General features: G+C 42.0%; 1 long non-coding RNA gene across 1 annotated transcript in view; it reads right to left on the reverse strand.

Moving 5' to 3' along the window:
• Window positions 1–22,894, reverse strand: part of LOC135497896 (uncharacterized) — a 37,630-nt gene extending 14,736 nt beyond the window's left edge. The window contains exons 1-5 of the long non-coding RNA XR_010448967.1: window positions 22,555–22,894; window positions 18,800–18,917; window positions 15,045–15,162; window positions 6,739–6,856; window positions 2,984–3,101 (exon numbers count right to left, since the gene is read on the reverse strand). This is a non-coding gene — a long non-coding RNA (uncharacterized LOC135497896). The remainder of the gene's footprint in view (window positions 1–2,983; window positions 3,102–6,738; window positions 6,857–15,044; window positions 15,163–18,799; window positions 18,918–22,554) is intronic.
• Window positions 22,895–25,326: the final 2,432 nt, after the last annotated feature.

The following is a 25,326-nucleotide window of genomic DNA, read 5'->3' on the forward strand; positions in this document are numbered from 1 at the left end:
ACAACGATGGGACACGACGGCAAAAGACACATACCGGATATTAATAACCGTACTGCCAAGAATGTCAACTTACTACGGCTGAACATGAAAGAAGACACTGATGATGAGATGGAGATACCAGATGAGACCATGGAGCATGATCACGAGAGTTTCGTTGTTCAGACAACCAAACCGATAGATGTGCTCAACGACGTTAACAGGGCCCATAGCGAATATCACGTGAACTGTCAGCCGATATTCAAATATGGAGAGGTACGTAAGCAGGGGGTGTGTTGTTCAGTCACTGTGGTGTGTAAAAACTGTGGTTTTTATTTGAAATTGTATAAACTTTTTGAGGACATAGACACTGGCAAGCGCGGACGAAAAGCCGCTCTTCCAAATGTTGCATTACAGATTGCGTTGCAGGACACAATGATTGGCAACGAGAGTATGAGTTACATACTGAGCATGATGGGAATCCCGCCCCCCTGTAGGAGTATCATGCAAAAGCAGGCAAATAAGGTTGGTGATGAAACAGTTAAAATGAATGTGGCCGATATGGCAGACATACGCGAGAACTTGAAAAGGATACTGCGCCTAAGAAATCAGGACGACACAGGAATCAATGTCCAAGCTGATGGACGCTATAATAGTTTACACCTCACTTCGAGGAACAAGATGGGCCGTTGTGCGAGCACAATGACTGGATTATGTGTTGAAAATGTGACAGATGAACACAAAATCATTGACATTGAGGTTAAAACAAAACTCTGCTGGATAGGGGCTGCAATGCGGGCGAAAGGTTTTGAAGTTAAATGTGGTGCCACTGGCACAAACGTTGACGAACGACACTCGAAGTGCACGGCTAACTTTCCTGAAGCAGATGCATTCAGAGAATATGATCTTGGGGTTGCATTTGCCGAGACTTTTGAGAAACAGGGCCTACATGTAGAACATTTGACTACAGATGGTGATTCCAGTTCATTCAAAGGGTTAACTGATGCAACAAAAAAGCTCTTCGGCGGCTTGTTCACGGTGAAGCATCAACTTGACTCTATACATTTGCATCAAGCCCAGACGCGTGCAGGACATAGAGCTGAATTCAGTAAAGGTATGTTCCCGGGACGTACTGCTGAGGAGAGAACACTGTTAAAAACAACGTTTCTGAATGATCTTAGGGTAAGGTCATCCAAGATTTTGCAATCTCTATTCAAGCGCTGCAACGGTGATCTTGACAGGATCATGGGATACCTGTATGACACTGTTGCCTGTGTTGTGAACTGCTATGGTGGTGACTGCACTGGTTGTCGACAGAACGAATTCTCACTGTGCTCAGGCACAACTGGTTCTTGGTGGCACAAATCAACACGATGGTCATCTTACGGTGAGATTCCCAAGTTTAAAATGACAGTGATTGACAAGAACTTGGTACATCTCGTTTTGGAGGTATGCCTTAGTAAAGGAGCGTTGCAACAGCTGAGTCTTGGCGTGACAACCCAGGGGGTCGAGTCCAAGAATCGAGGTCTGTCGGCCAGCGATCCTAAGATTGTGACCAGGAGCAGGAACTCAACCCCTCGTATCCATTCAGCAGCCCACAGAATGAACCATAACATAGCCGAGAGCGGGCGACGGAAACTAAAGTGGTTCAACATCGAAGTCGATACTTGTTGCCGCCCAATGAAAGCACTGGACAGAATTGCAATGAACAGGCAGTACACAGTCAGGTACCAACGGAGTGCTAGACACCAGAAGTTAGCTGGTGTTTTGAAAAACATCAGGGCAACAGATTACTTCACCAAAAAGAAAAACAAAACCAGGGGTGGTGACTACAAGAAACATGTGATGATAACAATGCCGGACTTGCGAAGGAAGGCTGTCAAGAAGGCTGTTGCACGACGAGACAGACCGCCTGTACCAGAGTGGAAATGTCTCGACCCAAACAGCAGAAACTATGACCACTCCTACTTTCGGCGATCCTTCAAGATCCAACCAGCCACCAAGACATCCAAGAGGTTGCCATCGCGGTAAGAAAACTTTCAAATGTCAATTCAATATAATGATATTTTCTTTCAACTTCAACATATAGCTTACCAGGAAAAATGCATTTAGGGCGGTTGCCATGGCCTGCACAGACTTTCTTGGCATTGCACCTTTTTCTACTTTGATTGACCCTTCCTCTTTCTATTGTCAAGTGCTCGACTTTCACGCACAGAGGATTATGACAAAGATGACTTATATGATAACCTGCGCCAGTTTTGAATTTCAATTCATCATGGTCACACAAAAACATTGCCCGGTGTGCCGTCATTGTGACCGGCTTATCTAAAAAACTTACTTTAACAAACCCGTATGTTACCCCCCTCTTTTTTTGTTTAGCCCCCTCCCAATTCAAACAAAAACCATTACTTTTAGTCTTTGCTAATATTCTTGCTCGTAATTCAGATACTTTTCTCTTTAATTCACCTGCTGAAATAAAAAAATTAGTGAAAGCTTGGTACCCTGCCACCCAACGTGCTCTGTGCCCGACACCTCCCAAAATGAAAATAACATGCAAAACAATCAACACTTTCATTACTATTCACAATTGATGATTGTTATGAAACATATCTAGCCCAAAAAAGTAGAAAAATTTGAAATTATTTGAAATTTTTTGAAAATTTCAATTTTTGGCATTTTCACTTAAAAGCCCTGTAGGCCAGGGGGGGGTTAAATTTGAGAATTTTCTTTTTTTCCACATTTTCCAATTTCAATGATATGTCCACACATTCTCAACACATTTCAGCCAATTCAAACGGTTTTTGTGGATTTCAGAGCTCATTTACTATTTTTGACCTGTAACCCAAAACCCTCTAATGAAGAGGGATAATCTTGAGATATCAATGAAATATGCCTTTTCCCAAGCATTTGAGATGTCTTGACTAACATAACCAAGTTTCATCAAAAATGAACTTGATTTGAGCGAGCTATTAACGTTTTAAAATTTTGTCCGATACGGACAACCTACCTTATATTTCGTCTTCAAATTGTTTACAGACTGTCTTCAAGTTAAGCTCATTAACTCGTAGAATTCTTAATCGAATGGTACCGAATCTTCGACAAATCACCAGTGGTCTACAGTCAATCTGAAATAGGAATTTGAAACAATTTTAATTCATGACAAATATTCAAAAATTTCAATTTTTTGGAAAAAAGTTGTCTTTTTAAAGGATGTTCCAAGGTTGTGACAGTGGTATCATGCTGAAAATGTCAAAATTTCAAATCGAACAATATTAACTTTGTCTGAAATTTGAAAAACAACAAATATATGATGCATTATAAGCATGGAAAGCTTGTTAGTAAGGTGTGAAATGAGAAAAAGATTAACCCATATGTTATCTCCCTGTCTGTCACATCCAAGTCTGACACTTCCACAACAGCAACCATTGTCATCGCTATTGTCCTATCAACATCGACCCTTTTGTAATCTCTTGTCCTTTCTTGTGTATTTTCAGTCTGTTGAAGGAAGCATCCCGAAATAGACATCTCCTAGGAGTACGATTTTAAGCGAAGAAAGACAAGTATACGAAAAGACAAGACAAGATGAGGACAAAGGCGAGGAGATTGATAGGAAAACGGGGTTCTCCGAGGCGTGCTAGGGCATCGAATGCAGCAATGAGAACAATGTTCAAGAGCGGACACGTGCGGAGTGGAGGTGTCGAGGTGGTGAGCGACGACGAACGAGAAGTAGGCCTACAACCCACATGGAGACGACTCACGCCCCAGGAGTACGGACAGGTCACAACGATGGGACACGACGGCAAAAGACACATACCGGATATTAATAACCGTACTGCCAAGAATGTCAACTTACTACGGCTGAACATGAAAGAAGACACTGATGATGAGATGGAGATACCAGATGAGACCATGGAGCATGATCACGAGAGTTTCGTTGTTCAGACAACCAAACTGATAGATGTGCTCAACGACGTTAACAGGGCCCATAGCGAATATCACGTGAACTGTCAGCCGATATTCAAATATGGAGAGGTACGTAAGCAGGGGGTGTGTTGTTCAGTCACTGTGGTGTGTAAAAACTGTGGTTTTTATTTGAAATTGTATAAACTTTTTGAGGACATAGACACTGGCAAGCGCGGACGAAAAGCCGCTCTTCCAAATGTTGCATTACAGATTGCGTTGCAGGACACAATGATTGGCAACGAGAGTATGAGTTACATACTGAGCATGATGGGAATCCCGCCCCCCTGTAGGAGTATCATGCAAAAGCAGGCAAATAAGGTTGGTGATGAAACAGTTAAAATGAATGTGGCCGATATGGCAGACATACGCGAGAACTTGAAAAGGATACTGCGCCTAAGAAATCAGGACGACACAGGAATCAATGTCCAAGCTGATGGACGCTATAATAGTTTACACCTCACTTCGAGGAACAAGATGGGCCGTTGTGCGAGCACAATGACTGGATTATGTGTTGAAAATGTGACAGATGAACACAAAATCATTGACATTGAGGTTAAAACAAAACTCTGCTGGATAGGGGCTGCAATGCGGGCGAAAGGTTTTGAAGTTAAATGTGGTGCCACTGGCACAAACGTTGACGAACGACACTCGAAGTGCACGGCTAACTTTCCTGAAGCAGATGCATTCAGAGAATATGATCTTGGGGTTGCATTTGCCGAGACTTTTGAGAAACAGGGCCTACATGTAGAACATTTGACTACAGATGGTGATTCCAGTTCATTCAAAGGGTTAACTGATGCAACAAAAAAGCTCTTCGGCGGCTTGTTCACGGTGAAGCATCAACTTGACTCTATACATTTGCATCAAGCCCAGACGCGTGCAGGACATAGAGCTGAATTCAGTAAAGGTATGTTCCCGGGACGTACTGCTGAGGAGAGAACACTGTTAAAAACAACGTTTCTGAATGATCTTAGGGTAAGGTCATCCAAGATTTTGCAATCTCTATTCAAGCGCTGCAACGGTGATCTTGACAGGATCATGGGATACCTGTATGACACTGTTGCCTGTGTTGTGAACTGCTATGGTGGTGACTGCACTGGTTGTCGACAGAACGAATTCTCACTGTGCTCAGGCACAACTGGTTCTTGGTGGCACAAATCAACACGATGGTCATCTTACGGTGAGATTCCCAAGTTTAAAATGACAGTGATTGACAAGAACTTGGTACATCTCGTTTTGGAGGTATGCCTTAGTAAAGGAGCGTTGCAACAGCTGAGTCTTGGCGTGACAACCCAGGGGGTCGAGTCCAAGAATCGAGGTCTGTCGGCCAGCGATCCTAAGATTGTGACCAGGAGCAGGAACTCAACCCCTCGTATCCATTCAGCAGCCCACAGAATGAACCATAACATAGCCGAGAGCGGGCGACGGAAACTAAAGTGGTTCAACATCGAAGTCGATACTTGTTGCCGCCCAATGAAAGCACTGGACAGAATTGCAATGAACAGGCAGTACACAGTCAGGTACCAACGGAGTGCTAGACACCAGAAGTTAGCTGGTGTTTTGAAAAACATCAGGGCAACAGATTACTTCACCAAAAAGAAAAACAAAACCAGGGGTGGTGACTACAAGAAACATGTGATGATAACAATGCCGGACTTGCGAAGGAAGGCTGTCAAGAAGGCTGTTGCACGACGAGACAGACCGCCTGTACCAGAGTGGAAATGTCTCGACCCAAACAGCAGAAACTATGACCACTCCTACTTTCGGCGATCCTTCAAGATCCAACCAGCCACCAAGACATCCAAGAGGTTGCCATCGCGGTAAGAAAACTTTCAAATGTCAATTCAATATAATGATATTTTCTTTCAACTTCAACATATAGCTTACCAGGAAAAATGCATTTAGGGCGGTTGCCATGGCCTGCACAGACTTTCTTGGCATTGCACCTTTTTCTACTTTGATTGACCCTTCCTCTTTCTATTGTCAAGTGCTCGACTTTCACGCACAGAGGATTATGACAAAGATGACTTATATGATAACCTGCGCCAGTTTTGAATTTCAATTCATCATGGTCACACAAAAACATTGCCCGGTGTGCCGTCATTGTGACCGGCTTATCTAAAAAACTTACTTTAACAAACCCGTATGTTACCCCCCTCTTTTTTTGTTTAGCCCCCTCCCAATTCAAACAAAAACCATTCCTTTTAGTCTTTGCTAATATTCTTGCTCGTAATTCAGATACTTTTCTCTTTAATTCACCTGCTGAAATAAAAAAATTAGTGAAAGCTTGGTACCCTGCCACCCAACGTGCTCTGTGCCCGACACCTCCCAAAATGAAAATAACATGCAAAACAATCAACACTTTCATTACTATTCACAATTGATGATTGTTATGAAACATATCTAGCCCAAAAAAGTAGAAAAATTTGAAATTATTTGAAATTTTTTGAAAATTTCAATTTTTGGCATTTTCACTTAAAAGCCCTGTAGGCCAGGGGGGGTTAAATTTGAGAATTTTCTTTTTTTCCACATTTTCCAATTTCAATGATATGTCCACACATTCTCAACACATTTCAGCCAATTCAAACGGTTTTTGTGGATTTCAGAGCTCATTTACTATTTTTGACCTGTAACCCAAAACCCTCTAATGAAGAGGGATAATCTTGAGATATCAATGAAATATGCCTTTTCCCAAGCATTTGAGATGTCTTGACTAACATAACCAAGTTTCATCAAAAATGAACTTGATTTGAGCGAGCTATTAACGTTTTAAAATTTTGTCCGATACGGACAACCTACCTTATATTTCGTCTTCAAATTGTTTACAGACTGTCTTCAAGTTAAGCTCATTAACTCGTAGAATTCTTAATCGAATGGTACCGAATCTTCGACAAATCACCAGTGGTCTACAGTCAATCTGAAATAGGAATTTGAAACAATTTTAATTCATGAGAAATATTCAAAAATTTCAATTTTTTGGAAAAAAGTTGTCTTTTTAAAGGATGTTCCAAGGTTGTGACAGTGGTATCATGCTGAAAATGTCAAAATTTCAAATCGAACAATATTAACTTTGTCTGAAATTTGAAAAACAACAAATATATGATGCATTATAAGCATGGAAAGCTTGTTAGTAAGGTGTGAAATGAGAAAAAGATTAACCCATATGTTGTCTCCCTGTCTGTCACATCCAAGTCTGACACTTCCACAACAGCAACCATTGTCATCGCTATTGTCCTATCAACATCGACCCTTTTGTAATCTCTTGTCCTTTCTTGTGTATTTTCAGTCTGTTGAAGGAAGCATCCCGAAATAGACATCTCCTAGGAGTACGATTTTAAGCGAAGAAAGACAAGTATACGAAAAGACAAGACAAGATGAGGACAAAGGCGAGGAGATTGATAGGAAAACGGGGTTCTCCAAGGCGTGCTAGGGCATCGAATGCAGCAATGAGAACAATGTTCAAGAGCGGACACGTGCGGAGTGGAGGTGTCGAGGTGGTGAGCGACGACGAACGAGAAGTAGGCCTACAACCCACATGGAGACGACTCACGCCCCAGGAGTACGGACAGGTCACAACGATGGGACACGACGGCAAAAGACACATACCGGATATTAATAACCGTACTGCCAAGAATGTCAACTTACTACGGCTGAACATGAAAGAAGACACTGATGATGAGATGGAGATACCAGATGAGACCATGGAGCATGATCACGAGAGTTTCGTTGTTCAGACAACCAAACTGATGGATGTGCTCAACGACGTTAACAGGGCCCATAGCGAATATCACGTGAACTGTCAGCCGATATTCAAATATGGAGAGGTACGTAAGCAGGGGGTGTGTTGTTCAGTCACTGTGGTGTGTAAAAACTGTGGTTTTTATTTGAAATTGTATAAACTTTTTGAGGACATAGACACTGGCAAGCGCGGACGAAAAGCCGCTCTTCCAAATGTTGCATTACAGATTGCGTTGCAGGACACAATGATTGGCAACGAGAGTATGAGTTACATACTGAGCATGATGGGAATCCCGCCCCCCTGTAGGAGTATCATGCAAAAGCAGGCAAATAAGGTTGGTGATGAAACAGTTAAAATGAATGTGGCCGATATGGCAGACATACGCGAGAACTTGAAAAGGATACTGCGCCTAAGAAATCAGGACGACACAGGAATCAATGTCCAAGCTGATGGACGCTATAATAGTTTACACCTCACTTCGAGGAACAAGATGGGCCGTTGTGCGAGCACAATGACTGGATTATGTGTTGAAAATGTGACAGATGAACACAAAATCATTGACATTGAGGTTAAAACAAAACTCTGCTGGATAGGGGCTGCAATGCGGGCGAAAGGTTTTGAAGTTAAATGTGGTGCCACTGGCACAAACGTTGACGAACGACACTCGAAGTGCACGGCTAACTTTCCTGAAGCAGATGCATTCAGAGAATATGATCTTGGGGTTGCATTTGCCGAGACTTTTGAGAAACAGGGCCTACATGTAGAACATTTGACTACAGATGGTGATTCCAGTTCATTCAAAGGGTTAACTGATGCAACAAAAAAGCTCTTTGGCGGCTTGTTCACGGTGAAGCATCAACTTGACTCTATACATTTGCATCAAGCCCAGACGCGTGCAGGACATAGAGCTGAATTCAGTAAAGGTATGTTCCCGGGACGTACTGCTGAGGAGAGAACACTGTTAAAAACAACGTTTCTGAATGATCTTAGGGTAAGGTCATCCAAGATTTTGCAATCTCTATTCAAGCGCTGCAACGGTGATCTTGACAGGATCATGGGATACCTGTATGACACTGTTGCCTGTGTTGTGAACTGCTATGGTGGTGACTGCACTGGTTGTCGACAGAACGAATTCTCACTGTGCTCAGGCACAACTGGTTCTTGGTGGCACAAATCAACACGATGGTCATCTTACGGTGAGATTCCCAAGTTTAAAATGACAGTGATTGACAAGAACTTGGTACATCTCGTTTTGGAGGTATGCCTTAGTAAAGGAGCGTTGCAACAGCTGAGTCTTGGCGTGACAACCCAGGGGGTCGAGTCCAAGAATCGAGGTCTGTCGGCCAGCGATCCTAAGATTGTGACCAGGAGCAGGAACTCAACCCCTCGTATCCATTCAGCAGCCCACAGAATGAACCATAACATAGCCGAGAGCGGGCGACGGAAACTAAAGTGGTTCAACATCGAAGTCGATACTTGTTGCCGCCCAATGAAAGCACTGGACAGAATTGCAATGAACAGGCAGTACACAGTCAGGTACCAACGGAGTGCTAGACACCAGAAGTTAGCTGGTGTTTTGAAAAACATCAGGGCAACAGATTACTTCACCAAAAAGAAAAACAAAACCAGGGGTGGTGACTACAAGAAACATGTGATGATAACAATGCCGGACTTGCGAAGGAAGGCTGTCAAGAAGGCTGTTGCACGACGAGACAGACCGCCTGTACCAGAGTGGAAATGTCTCGACCCAAACAGCAGAAACTATGACCACTCCTACTTTCGGCGATCCTTCAAGATCCAACCAGCCACCAAGACATCCAAGAGGTTGCCATCGCGGTAAGAAAACTTTCAAATGTCAATTCAATATAATGATATTTTCTTTCAACTTCAACATATAGCTTACCAGGAAAAATGCATTTAGGGCGGTTGCCATGGCCTGCACAGACTTTCTTGGCATTGCACCTTTTTCTACTTTGATTGACCCTTCCTCTTTCTATTGTCAAGTGCTCGACTTTCACGCACAGAGGATTATGACAAAGATGACTTATATGATAACCTGCGCCAGTTTTGAATTTCAATTCATCATGGTCACACAAAAACATTGCCCGGTGTGCCGTCATTGTGACCGGCTTATCTAAAAAACTTACTTTAACAAACCCGTATGTTACCCCCCTCTTTTTTTGTTTAGCCCCCTCCCAATTCAAACAAAAACCATTACTTTTATTCTTTGCTAATATTCTTGCTCGTAATTCAGATACTTTTCTCTTTAATTCACCTGCTGAAATAAAAAAATTAGTGAAAGCTTGGTACCCTGCCACCCAACGTGCTCTGTGCCCGACACCTCCCAAAATGAAAATAACATGCAAAACAATCAACACTTTCATTACTATTCACAATTGATGATTGTTATGAAACATATCTAGCCCAAATGAAACGGCCAGGGGCCATTGTGCTCACCGTATACATCTTTTAGTAGGCAGGATCATGCTTAGTTTAGAGGTGAATATGGTGAACACAATCAGGCATGAAGACTTTTTTTAGATGTGTATTGATTTTTAGATGTGTATTGATGTCAAGTAATAAGACAGGGCAGTATATATAAGTTTATGATCCAACCAATAATTGTCTATGACATCAACAAGATCAATATCGTGTGATTGCTAAGAGTCCCTGCAATAAAAAATTCATCGAAAAAAAGTCATTAATAAGCAAGATATTGCACGTCCTACTTTTTCAGTTTTGACCCCCTGGTGGCCAAATCAAGAATCAGATGAGGCCAAAATTCGGTGTCAGAGATTATCTGATGTAGGGGGTTACATGTACCAACTTTCAAGTTCATAGCTTCAGCAGTTAAGAAACGTGCCATAGTTACACTCTAATGGCCAATTTACGCCATTTGACCTCTGTGACCTAGAAAAGGAGGTCAAATCCAAAAATCGTAGGACATGTGGTGTATCCTTGCTAGAAGTCCCTGCCATAAAAATTTTATCGAAAACAATTCACTCAAATAAGCAAGATATTGCACTTCTTACTTTTTCCATTATGGCCCCCTGGTGGCCGAATAAAGAATCAGATCAGGCCAAAATTCGGCATCAAAGGTTATCTGATGTAGGGGGTTATATGCACCAAGTTTCAAGTTCATAGCTTTACTGGTTAAGAAACGTGCCATAGTTTACACTCCAACGGCCAATTTACGCCATATGACCTCTGTGACCTTGAAAAGTAGGTCAAATTGAAAACCCGTAAGACATGTGATGTATTCTTCCTAAGAGTACCTACCATAAAAATTTTATCGAAAACAAGTCACTTAATATAAGCGAGATATCACACTTTTTAGATATCCACTTTTGGCCCCCTGGTGGCAAAGTTGAGAATCAGATCAAACTGAAATTCAGCACCAGAGGCTATGTGATATAGGGGGTTATATGTACCAAGTTTCAAGTTCATATCTTTAGTGGTTAAGAAACGTGCCATAGTTTACACTCTAACGGCCAATTTAAGCCATATGACCTCTGTGAACTTGAAAAGTAGGTCAAATTAAAAACCCGTATGATATAAGATGTATATTTGCTATGAGTACCTACAACACAAGTTTCATCGAAAACAAGTCACTAATAAGCGAGATATCACACTTTTTAGATATCGACATTTGGCCCCCTGGTGGCCAAGTTGAGAATCAGATCGGACCGAAATTCAGTGTCAGAGGTCACCTGACCTAGGGGGTGCTGTGTACAAAGTTTTAAGTTCATAGCCCTAGCGGTTAAGAAACGTGCCACTGTTTTTTAAATAGGATACGACGACGGACGACGGACGACGGACACTGCGGTATTACATAAGACTCCCCTACGGTGAGCCAAAAATCAAGAAAATGTAAGATACAAGTCAGAAAAGACAAAAGGGAAAAGATAAAAAATAATAAAATAAAAAAATATTTTTGGCCGTCCCCGACCGGGATTTGAACTCACGACCTTTGGATTGCCACAACACGAAAAACACAAAACATGCAATTTCGGCCATATCTGTGTCTGCGTTGTGACCTCTGTGACCTCGACAAGTAGGTCAAATTAAAAACCCATATGATATATGATGTATCCTTGCTATGAGTACCTACCACAAAAGTTTTATCGAAAACAAGTCATCAATAAGCGAATTATCACACTTTTTAGATATCCACATTCGGCCCCCTGGTGGCCAAGTTGAGAATCAGATCAGACCGAAATTCAGCACCAGAGGTTATCTGGTATAGGGGGTTATATGTACTAAGTTTCAAGTTCATAGCTGTGGAGGTTGAAAAACGTGCCATAGTTACACTGAAACAGCCAATTTACGCCATTTGACCTCTGTGACCTTGAAAAGTACGTCAAATTAAAAACCCGTATGATATATGATGTATCCTTGCTATGAGTACCTACCACAAAAATTTCATTCCAAACAAGTCATTAATAAGCGAGATATCACACTTTTTAGATATCTACATTCAGCCCCCTGGTGGCCAAATTAAGAATCAGATCGGACCGAAATTTAGTGTCACAGGTCATCTGACCAAGGGAGTCCTGTGTACAAAGTTACAAGTTCATAGGCTTAGCGGTTAAGAAACGTGCCACTGTTTTTGAAACAGGATACGACGACGACGACGGACGACGACAGACGACGACGGACGACGGACACTGCGGTATTGTAAAGACTCCCCTACGGTGAGCCAAAAATGAAACGGCCAGGGGCCATTGTGCTCACCGTATACATCTTTTAGTAGGCAGGATCATGCTTAGTTTAGAGGTGAATATGGTGAACACAATCAGGCATGAAGACTTTTTTTAGATGTGTATTGATTTTTAGATGTGTATTGATGTCAAGTAATAAGACAGGGCAGTATATATAAGTTTATGATCCAACCAATAATTGTCTATGACATCAACAAGATCGATATCGTGTGATTGCTAAGAGTCCCTGCAATAAAAAATTCATCGAAAAAAAGTTATTAATAAGCAAGATATTGCACGTCCTACTTTTTCAGTTTTGACCCCCTGGTGGCCAAATCAAGAATCAGATGAGGCCAAAATTCGGTGTCAGAGATTATCTGATGTAGGGGGTTACATGTACCAACTTTCAAGTTCATAGCTTCAGCAGTTAAGAAACGTGCCATAGTTACACTCTAATGGCCAATTTACGCCATTTGACCTCTGTGACCTAGAAAAGGAGGTCAAATCCAAAAATCGTAGGACATGTGGTGTATCCTTGCTAGAAGTCCCTGCCATAAAAATTTTATCGAAAACAATTCACTCAAATAAGCAAGATATTGCACTTCTTACTTTTTCCATTATGGCCCCCTGGTGGCCGAATAAAGAATCAGATCAGGCCAAAATTCGGCATCAAAGGTTATCTGATGTAGGGGGTTATATGCACCAAGTTTCAAGTTCATAGCTTTACTGGTTAAGAAACGTGCCATAGTTTACACTCCAACGGCCAATTTACGCCATATGACCTCTGTGACCTTGAAAAGTAGGTCAAATTGAAAACCCGTAAGACATGTGATGTATTCTTCCTAAGAGTACCTACCATAAAAATTTTATCGAAAACAAGTCACTTAATATAAGCGAGATATCACACTTTTTAGATATCCACTTTTGGCCCCCTGGTGGCAAAGTTGAGAATCAGATCAAACTGAAATTCAGCACCAGAGGCTATGTGATATAGGGGGTTATATGTACCAAGTTTCAAGTTCATATCTTTAGTGGTTAAGAAACGTGCCATAGTTTACACTCTAACGGCCAATTTAAGCCATATGACCTCTGTGAACTTGAAAAGTAGGTCAAATTAAAAACCCGTATGATATAAGATGTATATTTGCTATGAGTACCTACAACACAAGTTTCATCGAAAACAAGTCACTAATAAGCGAGATATCACACTTTTTAGATATCGACATTTGGCCCCCTGGTGGCCAAGTTGAGAATCAGATCGGACCGAAATTCAGTGTCAGAGGTCACCTGACCTAGGGGGTGCTGTGTACAAAGTTTTAAGTTCATAGCCCTAGCGGTTAAGAAACGTGCCACTGTTTTTTAAATAGGATACGACGACGGACGACGGACGACGGACACTGCGGTATTACATAAGACTCCCCTACGGTGAGCCAAAAATCAAGAAAATGTAAGATACAAGTCAGAAAAGACAAAAGGGAAAAGATAAAAAATAATAAAATAAAAAAATATTTTTGGCCGTCCCCGACCGGGATTTGAACTCACGACCTTTGGATTGCCACAACACGAAAAACACAAAACATGCAATTTCGGCCATATCTGTGTCTGCGTTGTGACCTCTGTGACCTCGACAAGTAGGTCAAATTAAAAACCCATATGATATATGATGTATCCTTGCTATGAGTACCTACCACAAAAGTTTTATCGAAAACAAGTCATCAATAAGCGAATTATCACACTTTTTAGATATCCACATTCGGCCCCCTGGTGGCCAAGTTGAGAATCAGATCAGACCGAAATTCAGCACCAGAGGTTATCTGGTATAGGGGGTTATATGTACTAAGTTTCAAGTTCATAGCTGTGGAGGTTGAAAAACGTGCCATAGTTACACTGAAACAGCCAATTTACGCCATTTGACCTCTGTGACCTTGAAAAGTACGTCAAATTAAAAACCCGTATGATATATGATGTATCCTTGCTATGAGTACCTACCACAAAAATTTCATTCCAAACAAGTCATTAATAAGCGAGATATCACACTTTTTAGATATCTACATTCAGCCCCCTGGTGGCCAAATTAAGAATCAGATCGGACCGAAATTTAGTGTCACAGGTCATCTGACCAAGGGAGTCCTGTGTACAAAGTTACAAGTTCATAGGCTTAGCGGTTAAGAAACGTGCCACTGTTTTTGAAACAGGATACGACGACGACGACGGACGACGACAGACGACGACGGACGACGGACACTGCGGTATTGTAAAGACTCCCCTACGGTGAGCCAAAAAGTAGAAAAATTTGAAATTATTTGAAATTTTTTGAAAATTTCAATTTTTGGCATTTTCACTTAAAAGCCCTGTAGGCCAGGGGGGGTTAAATTTGAGAATTTTCTTTTTTTCCACATTTTCCAATTTCAATGATATGTCCACACATTCTCAACACATTTCAGCCAATTCAAACGGTTTTTGTGGATTTCAGAGCTCATTTACTATTTTTGACCTGTAACCCAAAACCCTCTAATGAAGAGGGATAATCTTGAGATATCAATGAAATATGCCTTTTCCCAAGCATTTGAGATGTCTTGACTAACATAACCAAGTTTCATCAAAAATGAACTTGATTTGAGCGAGCTATTAACGTTTTAAAATTTTGTCCGATACGGACAACCTACCTTATATTTCGTCTTCAAATTGTTTACAGACTGTCTTCAAGTTAAGCTCATTAACTCGTAGAATTCTTAATCGAATGGTACCGAATCTTCGACAAATCACCAGTGGTCTACAGTCAATCTGAAATAGGAATTTGAAACAATTTTAATTCATGACAAATATTCAAAAATTTCAATTTTTTGGAAAAAAGTTGTCTTTTTAAAGGATGTTCCAAGGTTGTGACAGTGGTATCATGCTGAAAATGTCAAAATTTCAAATCGAACAATATTAACTTTGTCTGAAATTTGAAAAACAACAAATATATGATGCATTATAAGCATGGAAAGCTTGTTAGTAAGGTGTGAAATGAGAAAAAGATTAACCCATATGTTATCTCCCTGTCTGTCACATCCAAGTCTGACACTTCCACAACAGCAACCATTGTCATCGCTATTGTCCTATCAACATCGACCCTTTTGTAATCTCTTGTCCTTTCTTGTGTATTTTCAGTCTGTTGAAGGAAGCATCCCGAAATAGACATCTCCTAGGAGTACGATTTTAAGCGAAGAAAGACAAGTATACGAAAAGACAAGACAAGATGAGGACAAAGGCGAGGAGATTGATAGGAAAACGGGGTTCTCCGAGGCGTGCTAGGGCATCGAATGCAGCAATGAGAACAATGTTCAAGAGCGGACACGTGCGGAGTGGAGGTGTCGAGGTGGTGAGCGACGACGAACGAGAAGTAGGCCTATAACCCACATGGAGACGACTCACGCCCCAGGAGTACGGACAGGTCACAACGATGGGACACGACGGCAAAAGACACATACCGGATATTAATAACCGTACTGCCAAGAATGTCAACTTACTACGGCTGAACATGAAAGAAGACACTGATGATGAGATGGAGATACCAGATGAGACCATGGAGCATGATCACGAGAGTTTCGTTGTTCAGACAACCAAACTGATGGATGTGCTCAACGACGTTAACAGGGCCCATAGCGAATATCACGTGAACTGTCAGCCGATATTCAAATATGGAGAGGTACGTAAGCAGGGGGTGTGTTGTTCAGTCACTGTGGTGTGTAAAAACTGTGGTTTTTATTCGAAATTGTATAAACTTTTTGAGGACATAGACACTGGCAAGCGCGGACGAAAAGCCGCTCTTCCAAATGTTGCATTACAGATTGCGATGCAGGACACAATGATTGGCAACGAGAGTATGAGTTACATACTGAGCATGATGGGAATCCCGCCCCCCTGTAGGAGTATCATGCAAAAGCAGGCAAATAAGGTTGGTGATGAAACAGTTAAAATGAATGTGGCCGATATGGCAGACATACGCGAGAACTTGAAAAGGATACTGCGCCTAAGAAATCAGGACGACACAGGAATCAATGTCCAAGCTGATGGACGCTATAATAGTTTACACCTCACTTCGAGGAACAAGATGGGCCGTTGTGCGAGCACAATGACTGGATTATGTGTTGAAAATGTGACAGATGAACACAAAATCATTGACATTGAGGTTAAAACAAAACTCTGCTGGATAGGGGCTGCAATGCGGGCGAAAGGTTTTGAAGTTAAATGTGGTGCCACTGGCACAAACGTTGACGAACGACACTCGAAGTGCACGGCTAACTTTCCTGAAGCAGATGCATTCAGAGAATATGATCTTGGGGTTGCATTTGCCGAGACTTTTGAGAAACAGGGCCTACATGTAGAACATTTGACTACAGATGGTGATTCCAGTTCATTCAAAGGGTTAACTGATGCAACAAAAAAGCTCTTCGGCGGCTTGTTCACGGTGAAGCATCAACTTGACTCTATACATTTGCATCAAGCCCAGACGCGTGCAGGACATAGAGCTGAATTCAGTAAAGGTATGTTCCCGGGACGTACTGCTGAGGAGAGAACACTGTTAAAAACAACGTTTCTGAATGATCTTAGGGTAAGGTCATCCAAGATTTTGCAATCTCTATTCAAGCGCTGCAACGGTGATCTTGACAGGATCATGGGATACCTGTATGACACTGTTGCCTGTGTTGTGAACTGCTATGGTGGTGACTGCACTGGTTGTCGACAGAACGAATTCTCACTGTGCTCAGGCACAACTGGTTCTTGGTGGCACAAATCAACACGATGGTCATCTTACGGTGAGATTCCCAAGTTTAAAATGACAGTGATTGACAAGAACTTGGTACATCTCGTTTTGGAGGTATGCCTTAGTAAAGGAGCGTTGCAACAGCTGAGTCTTGGCGTGACAACCCAGGGGGTCGAGTCCAAGAATCGAGGTCTGTCGGCCAGCGATCCTAAGATTGTGACCAGGAGCAGGAACTCAACCCCTCGTATCCATTCAGCAGCCCACAGAATGAACCATAACATAGCCGAGAGCGGGCGACGGAAACTAAAGTGGTTCAACATCGAAGTCGATACTTGTTGCCGCCCAATGAAAGCACTGGACAGAATTGCAATGAACAGGCAGTACACAGTCAGGTACCAACGGAGTGCTAGACACCAGAAGTTAGCTGGTGTTTTGAAAAACATCAGGGCAACAGATTACTTCACCAAAAAGAAAAACAAAACCAGGGGTGGTGACTACAAGAAACATGTGATGATAACAATGCCGGACTTGCGAAGGAAGGCTGTCAAGAAGGCTGTTGCACGACGAGACAGACCGCCTGTACCAGAGTGGAAATGTCTCGACCCAAACAGCAGAAACTATGACCACTCCTACTTTCGGCGATCCTTCAAGATCCAACCAGCCACCAAGACATCCAAGAGGTTGCCATCGCGGTAAGAAAACTTTCAAATGTCAATTCAATATAATGATATTTTCTTTCAACTTCAACATATAGCTTACCAGGAAAAATGCATTTAGGGCGGTTGCCATGGCCTGCACAGACTTTCTTGGCATTGCACCTTTTTCTACTTTGATTGACCCTTCCTCTTTCTATTGTCAAGTGCTCGACTTTCACGCACAGAGGATTATGACAAAGATGACTTATATGATAACCTGCGCCAGTTTTGAATTTCAATTCATCATGGTCACACAAAAACATTGCCCGGTGTGCCGTCATTGTGACCGGCTTATCTAAAAAACTTACTTTAACAAACCCGTATGTTACCCCCCTCTTTTTTTGTTTAGCCCCCTCCCAATTCAAACAAAAACCATTACTTTTAGTCTTTGCTAATATTCTTGCTCGTAATTCAGATACTTTTCTCTTTAATTCACCTGCTGAAATAAAAAAATTAGTGAAAGCTTGGTACCCTGCCACCCAACGTGCTCTGTGCCCGACACCTCCCAAAATGAAAATAACATGCAAAACAATCAACACTTTCATTACTATTCACAATTGATGATTGTTATGAAACATATCTAGCCCAAAAAAGTAGAAAAATTTGAAATTATTTGAAATTTTTTGAAAATTTCAATTTTTGGCATTTTCACTTAAAAGCCCTGTAGGCCAGGGGGGGTTAAATTTGAGAATTTTCTTTTTTTCCACATTTTCCAATTTCAATGATATGTCCACACATTCTCAACACATTTCAGCCAATTCAAACGGTTTTTGTGGATTTCAGAGCTCATTTACTATTTTTGACCTGTAACCCAAAACCCTCTAATGAAGAGGGATAATCTTGAGATATCAATGAAATATGCCTTTTCCCAAGCATTTGAGATGTCTTGACTAACATAACCAAGTTTCATCAAAAATGAACTTGATTTGAGCGAGCTATTAACGTTTTAAAATTTTGTCCGATACGGACAACCTACCTTATATTTCGTCTTCAAATTGTTTACAGACTGTCTTCAAGTTAAGCTCATTAACTCGTAGAATTCTTAATCGAATGGTACCGAATCTTCGACAAATCACCAGTGGTCTACAGTCAATCTGAAATAGGAATTTGAAACAATTTTAATTCATGACAAATATTCAAAAATTTCAATTTTTTGGAAAAAAGTTGTCTTTTTAAAGGATGTTCCAAGGTTGTGACAGTGGTATCATGCTGAAAATGTCAAAATTTCAAATCGAACAATATTAACTTTGTCTGAAATTTGAAAAACAACAAATATATGATGCATTATAAGCATGGAAAGCTTGTTAGTAAGGTGTGAAATGAGAAAAAGATTAACCCATATGTTATCTCCCTGTCTGTCACATCCAAGTCTGACACTTCCACAACAGCAACCATTGTCATCGCTATTGTCCTATCAACATCGACCCTTTTGTAATCTCTTGTCCTTTCTTGTGTATTTTCAGTCTGTTGAAGGAAGCATCCCGAAATAGACATCTCCTAGGAGTACGATTTTAAGCGAAGAAAGACAAGTATACGAAAAGACAAGACAAGATGAGGACAAAGGCGAGGAGATTGATAGGAAAACGGGGTTATCCGAGGCGTGCTAGGGCATCGAATGCAGCAATGAGAACAATGTTCAAGAGCGGACACGTGCGGAGTGGAGGTGTCGAGGTGGTGAGCGACGACGAACGAGAAGTAGGCCTACAACCCACATGGAGACGACTCACGCCCCAGGAGTACGGACAGGTCACAACGATGGGACACGACGGCAAAAGACACATACCGGATATTAATAACCGTACTGCCAAGAATGTCAACTTACTACGGCTGAACATGAAAGAAGACACTGATGATGAGATGGAGATACCAGATGAGACCATGGAGCATGATCACGAGAGTTTCGTTGTTCAGACAACCAAACTGATGGATGTGCTCAACGACGTTAACAGGGCCCATAGCGAATATCACGTGAACTGTCAGCCGATATTCAAATATGGAGAGGTACGTAAGCAGGGGGTGTGTTGTTCAGTCACTGTGGTGTGTAAAAACTGTGGTTTTTATTTGAAATTGTATAAACTTTTTGAGGACATAGACACTGGCAAGCGCGGACGAAAAGCCGCTCTTCCAAATGTTGCATTACAGATTGCGTTGCAGGACACAATGATTGGCAACGAGAGTATGAGTTACATACTGAGCATGATGGGAATCCCGCCCCCCTGTAGGAGTATCATGCAAAAGCAGGCAAATAAGGTTGGTGATGAAACAGTTAAAATGAATGTGGCCGATATGGCAGACATACGCGAGAACTTGAAAAGGATACTGCGCCTAAGAAATCAGGACGACACAGGAATCAATGTCCAAGCTGATGGACGCTATAATAGTTTACACCTCACTTCGAGGAACAAGATGGGCCGTTGTGCGAGCACAATGACTGGATTATGTGTTGAAAATGTGACAGATGAACACAAAATCATTGACATTGAGGTTAAAACAAAACTCTGCTGGATAGGGGCTGCAATGCGGGCGAAAGGTTTTGAAGTTAAATGTGGTGCCACTGGCACAAACGTTGACGAACGACACTCGAAGTGCACGGCTAACTTTCCTGAAGCAGATGCATTCAGAGAATATGATCTTGGGGTTGCATTTGCCGAGACTTTTGAGAAACAGGGCCTACATGTAGAACATTTGACTACAGATGGTGATTCCAGTTCATTCAAAGGGTTAACTGATGCAACAAAAAAGCTCTTCGGCGGCTTGTTCACGGTGAAGCATCAACTTGACTCTATACATTTGCATCAAGCCCAGACGCGTGCAGGACATAGAGCTGAATTCAGTAAAGGTATGTTCCCGGGACGTACTGCTGAGGAGAGAACACTGTTAAAAACAACGTTTCTGAATGATCTTAGGGTAAGGTCATCCAAGATTTTGCAATCTCTATTCAAGCGCTGCAACGGTGATCTTGACAGGATCATGGGATACCTGTATGACACTGTTGCCTGTGTTGTGAACTGCTATGGTGGTGACTGCACTGGTTGTCGACAGAACGAATTCTCACTGTGCTCAGGCACAACTGGTTCTTGGTGGCACAAATCAACACGATGGTCATCTTACGGTGAGATTCCCAAGTTTAAAATGACAGTGATTGACAAGAACTTGGTACATCTCGTTTTGGAGGTATGCCTTAGTAAAGGAGCGTTGCAACAGCTGAGTCTTGGCGTGACAACCCAGGGGGTCGAGTCCAAGAATCGAGGTCTGTCGGCCAGCGATCCTAAGATTGTGACCAGGAGCAGGAACTCAACCCCTCGTATCCATTCAGCAGCCCACAGAATGAACCATAACATAGCCGAGAGCGGGCGACGGAAACTAAAGTGGTTCAACATCGAAGTCGATACTTGTTGCCGCCCAATGAAAGCACTGGACAGAATTGCAATGAACAGGCAGTACACAGTCAGGTACCAACGGAGTGCTAGACACCAGAAGTTAGCTGGTGTTTTGAAAAACATCAGGGCAACAGATTACTTCACCAAAAAGAAAAACAAAACCAGGGGTGGTGACTACAAGAAACATGTGATGATAACAATGCCGGACTTGCGAAGGAAGGCTGTCAAGAAGGCTGTTGCACGATGAGACAGACCGCCTGTACCAGAGTGGAAATGTCTCGACCCAAACAGCAGAAACTATGACCACTCCTACTTTCGGCGATCCTTCAAGATCCAACCAGCCACCAAGACATCCAAGAGGTTGCCATCGCGGTAAGAAAACTTTCAAATGTCAATTCAATATAATGATATTTTCTTTCAACTTCAACATATAGCTTACCAGGAAAAATGCATTTAGGGCGGTTGCCATGGCCTGCACAGACTTTCTTGGCATTGCACCTTTTTCTACTTTGATTGACCCTTCCTCTTTCTATTGTCAAGTGCTCGACTTTCACGCACAGAGGATTATGACAAAGATGACTTATATGATAACCTGCGCCAGTTTTGAATTTCAATTCATCATGGTCACACAAAAACATTGCCCGGTGTGCCGTCATTGTGACCGGCTTATCTAAAAAACTTACTTTAACAAACCCGTATGTTACCCCCCTCTTTTTTTGTTTAGCCCCCTCCCAATTCAAACAAAAACCATTACTTTTAGTCTTTGCTAATATTCTTGCTCGTAATTCAGATACTTTTCTCTTTAATTCACCTGCTGAAATAAAAAAATTAGTGAAAGCTTGGTACCCTGCCACCCAGCGTGCTCTGTGCCCGACACCTCCCAAAATGAAAATAACATGCAAAACAATCAACACTTTCATTACTATTCACAATTGATGATTGTTATGAAACATATCTAGCCCAAAAAAGTAGAAAAATTTGAAATTATTTGAAATTTTTTGAAAATTTCAATTTTTGGCATTTTCACTTAAAAGCCCTGTAGGCCAGGGGGGGTTAAATTTGAGAATTTTCTTTTTTTCCACATTTTCCAATTTCAATGATATGTCCACACATTCTCAACACATTTCAGCCAATTCAAACGGTTTTTGTGGATTTCAGAGCTCATTTACTATTTTTGACCTGTAACCCAAAACCCTCTAATGAAGAGGGATAATCTTGAGATATCAATGAAATATGCCTTTTCCCAAGCATTTGAGATGTCTTGACTAACATAACCAAGTTTCATCAAAAATGAACTTGATTTGAGCGAGCTATTAACGTTTTAAAATTTTGTCCGATACGGACAACCTACCTTATATTTCGTCTTCAAATTGTTTACAGACTGTCTTCAAGTTAAGCTCATTAACTCGTAGAATTCTTAATCGAATGGTACCGAATCTTCGACAAATCACCAGTGGTCTACAGTCAATCTGAAATAGGAATTTGAAACAATTTTAATTCATGACAAATATTCAAAAATTTCAATTTTTTGGAAAAAAGTTGTCTTTTTAAAGGATGTTCCAAGGTTGTGACAGTGGTATCATGCTGAAAATGTCAAAATTTCAAATCGAACAATATTAACTTTGTCTGAAATTTGAAAAACAACAAATATATGATGCATTATAAGCATGGAAAGCTTGTTAGTAAGGTGTGAAATGAGAAAAAGATTAACCCATATGTTATCTCCCTGTCTGTCACATCCAAGTCTGACACTTCCACAACAGCAACCATTGTCATCGCTATTGTCCTATCAACATCGACCCTTTTGTAATCTCTTGTCCTTTCTTGTGTATTTTCAGTCTGTTGAAGGAAGCATCCCGAAATAGACATCTCCTAGGAGTACGATTTTAAGCGAAGAAAGACAAGTATACGAAAAGACAAGACAAGATGAGGACAAAGGCGAGGAGATTGATAGGAAAACGGGGTTCTCCGAGGCGTGCTAGGGCATCGAATGCAGCAATGAGAACAATGTTCAAGAGCGGACACGTGCGGAGTGGAGGTGTCGAGGTGGTGAGCGACGACGAACGAGAAGTAGGCCTATAACCCACATGGAGACGACTCACGCCCCAGGAGTACGGACAGGTCACAACGATGGGACACGACGGCAAAAGACACATACCGGATATTAATAACCGTACTGCCAAGAATGTCAACTTACTACGGCTGAACATGAAAGAAGACACTGATGATGAGATGGAGATACCAGATGAGACCATGGAGCATGATCACGAGAGTTTCGTTGTTCAGACAACCAAACTGATGGATGTGCTCAACGACGTTAACAGGGCCCATAGCGAATATCACGTGAACTGTCAGCCGATATTCAAATATGGAGAGGTACGTAAGCAGGGGGTGTGTTGTTCAGTCACTGTGGTGTGTAAAAACTGTGGTTTTTATTCGAAATTGTATAAACTTTTTGAGGACATAGACACTGGCAAGCGCGGACGAAAAGCCGCTCTTCCAAATGTTGCTTTACAGATTGCGATGCAGGACACAATGATTGGCAACGAGAGTATGAGTTACATACTGAGCATGATGGGAATCCCGCCCCCCTGTAGGAGTATCATGCAAAAGCAGGCAAATAAGGTTGGTGATGAAACAGTTAAAATGAATGTGGCCGATATGGCAGACATACGCGAGAACTTGAAAAGGATACTGCGCCTAAGAAATCAGGACGACACAGGAATCAATGTCCAAGCTGATGGACGCTATAATAGTTTACACCTCACTTCGAGGAACAAGATGGGCCGTTGTGCGAGCACAATGACTGGATTATGTGTTGAAAATGTGACAGATGAACACAAAATCATTGACATTGAGGTTAAAACAAAACTCTGCTGGATAGGGGCTGCAATGCGGGCGAAAGGTTTTGAAGTTAAATGTGGTGCCACTGGCACAAACGTTGACGAACGACACTCGAAGTGCACGGCTAACTTTCCTGAAGCAGATGCATTCAGAGAATATGATCTTGGGGTTGCATTTGCCGAGACTTTTGAGAAACAGGGCCTACATGTAGAACATTTGACTACAGATGGTGATTCCAGTTCATTCAAAGGGTTAACTGATGCAACAAAAAAGCTCTTCGGCGGCTTGTTCACGGTGAAGCATCAACTTGACTCTATACATTTGCATCAAGCCCAGACGCGTGCAGGACATAGAGCTGAATTCAGTAAAGGTATGTTCCCGGGACGTACTGCTGAGGAGAGAACACTGTTAAAAACAACGTTTCTGAATGATCTTAGGGTAAGGTCATCCAAGATTTTGCAATCTCTATTCAAGCGCTGCAACGGTGATCTTGACAGGATCATGGGATACCTGTATGACACTGTTGCCTGTGTTGTGAACTGCTATGGTGGTGACTGCACTGGTTGTCGACAGAACGAATTCTCACTGTGCTCAGGCACAACTGGTTCTTGGTGGCACAAATCAACACGATGGTCATCTTACGGTGAGATTCCCAAGTTTAAAATGACAGTGATTGACAAGAACTTGGTACATCTCGTTTTGGAGGTATGCCTTAGTAAAGGAGCGTTGCAACAGCTGAGTCTTGGCGTGACAACCCAGGGGGTCGAGTCCAAGAATCGAGGTCTGTCGGCCAGCGATCCTAAGATTGTGACCAGGAGCAGGAACTCAACCCCTCGTATCCATTCAGCAGCCCACAGAATGAACCATAACATAGCCGAGAGCGGGCGACGGAAACTAAAGTGGTTCAACATCGAAGTCGATACTTGTTGCCGCCCAATGAAAGCACTGGACAGAATTGCAATGAACAGGCAGTACACAGTCAGGTACCAACGGAGTGCTAGACACCAGAAGTTAGCTGGTGTTTTGAAAAACATCAGGGCAACAGATTACTTCACCAAAAAGAAAAACAAAACCAGGGGTGGTGACTACAAGAAACATGTGATGATAACAATGCCGGACTTGCGAAGGAAGGCTGTCAAGAAGGCTGTTGCACGACGAGACAGACCGCCTGTACCAGAGTGGAAATGTCTCGACCCAAACAGCAGAAACTATGACCACTCCTACTTTCGGCGATCCTTCAAGATCCAACCAGCCACCAAGACATCCAAGAGGTTGCCAT

This window comes from Lineus longissimus, chromosome 13 (assembly GCF_910592395.1).
Source record: "Lineus longissimus chromosome 13, tnLinLong1.2, whole genome shotgun sequence".
Lineage (NCBI taxonomy): Eukaryota > Metazoa > Nemertea > Pilidiophora > Heteronemertea > Lineidae > Lineus > Lineus longissimus.